Source organism: Salmo salar, chromosome 16 (genome assembly GCF_965601325.2).
Source record: "Salmo salar chromosome 16, fSalSal1, whole genome shotgun sequence".
NCBI lineage: Eukaryota > Metazoa > Chordata > Actinopteri > Salmoniformes > Salmonidae > Salmo > Salmo salar.
The window spans coordinates 80,572,885-80,575,000 of NC_138306.1; the positions used below are offsets into that span (position 1 = coordinate 80,572,885).

At 43.5% G+C, this 2,116-nt stretch overlaps 1 protein-coding gene across 1 annotated transcript in view; it reads right to left on the bottom strand.

The window, feature by feature from the left end:
* Window positions 1–425: 425 nt before the first annotated feature.
* Window positions 426–2,116, bottom strand: part of LOC106575792 (kalirin) — a 78,490-nt gene continuing 76,799 nt past the window's right edge. The window contains 1 exon segment of the mRNA XM_082963023.1: window positions 426–2,116. This exon segment is cut by the window's right edge and continues 1,097 nt beyond it. The gene's annotated coding sequence lies outside the window, so the exon portion shown is untranslated.

Below are 2,116 nucleotides of genomic sequence, written 5' to 3' on the forward strand. Positions count from 1 at the left end.
GTTAATGGAGGAAGACTAGCCAAACAGTGTACATTATACTGTATTTGAAGAGACACAACAAGGTTCCTATAGAAAGGCCTTATCACGCTAGCTTAGCATATTCACGACCACCAAGCTAGCTACGGAGAACCACGTGATCACATTCAGTGCAGTACTCCTTTGAAATAAAGTGATTTTTGGACAAATGTGTCATTTTGTCACATGGTGAAGACATTCAGCTACTTAAGAAGCCAGCTAATGTATTTCCATTCTGAAACTTTTTCCACCCTCTCTGTCGTGGTCATCTGAGTTAATGTGCAAATAGCTATCCCCATTTCACTGGCAAAGAACCCATTTGTGTGACGTTTGACACTATGCATCGGTGTCTTCATAACGACAGACAGATACAGACAGACTACAGTATTAGTATCGACTACATACACATGTTCCATTTCAGAGATGAAAAATGGTCTTTATTACAAACCACCATACAGAACTCATAGAGGTGAGATAGCAGCCATTTTGTATGTACACATCACTGTATAATAACCTGTATGGCTAAGAGGGGCTAAGTCCCAAATCACACCCTACTCCCCATATAGTGCACTCCTTCAGGCAAAAGTAGTGCACTACATGGGGAATATGATGTCTTTTGAGTTTTGCCCAGAGCCTGTATAACCTGTGTAGTATGAAGCTATAGGCAGCAGTGCTGCCACTGCAGATACAAACCAGGGTTAGAAGTTACCCCCAGACACTGACCTAGGGCCAGTTTAGGGTTTCTCCTCACGGTTAAGGTCAGATTGGGGAGAGAGTAACCTGATCCTAGATCTGTGCTGAAGGGCAACTTTTACCCTGAGCAGGGGAGAGTTGAAGGGTTAACTAGTTCAGCAGTTAGTTAAAACCTTAAAATCCAATATGGCGGCAAGGTTTCTGTTTAATATGAAGGAGTTGGACTGACGTGTTCCCCAGCTCCCTTTTGCCCTGTTAAATCATGTACATGTCTGCAAAATACTATTTACATATTTTCCAAAGAATGCATAATATTACGGTTCAAACTCTGGGTTACATTTAAAAGTATGAGGATGCACACTCTTGAGTCCTTCACACTGCCCAACAGCAGCTCTACAGGAACAGGAAACCACATCAAAGGGACACAGGAATTAAACAGGGATTGATCAGTGAAAAAACACAGAGAACACAGGGGTTTCTATTCAATACAAACAGAACCCAAAGGCCACCCACCACACACACACACACACACACACACACACACACACACACACACACACACACACACACACACACACACACACACACACACACACACACACACACACACACACACACACACACACACGCACAAACCATACATGCAAGCACTCGTACACACACACGGAAACACGCAAAACACGCACACACATACAGACGTTAACGTGACAATACTTCTCTCTCTCTGTTTTCTATTCAGGTGAAAAACAGAATATATTAATCATATAAGAACTATATATACTTCATAATGCGCTCAGAGCTCTATTTACGTGGTGAGACTTTCGCTTTCTTTTACACATATTAACAAACAGGAAATGATGTCACCTCACCGGGGTCATGGGTTGGGGTGGGTGGGTGAGGGTTCAGTCCATTTCTTTTGACCCCCACGCCATGAAAGCAGAAACATCACGTGCTGACACTATGTTCTTTCACCGATATGTAAAAACAACCATTATTACAATGTCATTTCTTGCTTGTCTCCAGCAGATCTTGTTGGCTGATATATTTTACCTTTGACCCTCCACTTGAGTCTGGGTCCTTAATGAGGTGGGAGAGTCTCTGACAGCTGTTCTCAGTGTTGTTTTATTCTAGAATTCCAGAGTTTCGGAATGACTGAGGCAGAAGCCCTTAGTGACCTCATCAGTTTAGATGTTCCAAAGGCAGCAGCCCTTAGTGACCTCATCAGTTTAGATGTTCCAAAGGCAACAGCCCTTAGTGACCTCATCAGTTGGGATGTTCCAAAGGCAGCAGCCCTTAGTGACCTCATCAGTTTAGATGTTCCAAAGGCAACAGCCCTTAGTGACCTCATCAGTTGGCAGCAGCCCTTAGTGACCTCATCAGTTGGGATGTTCCAAAGGCAGCAGCCCTT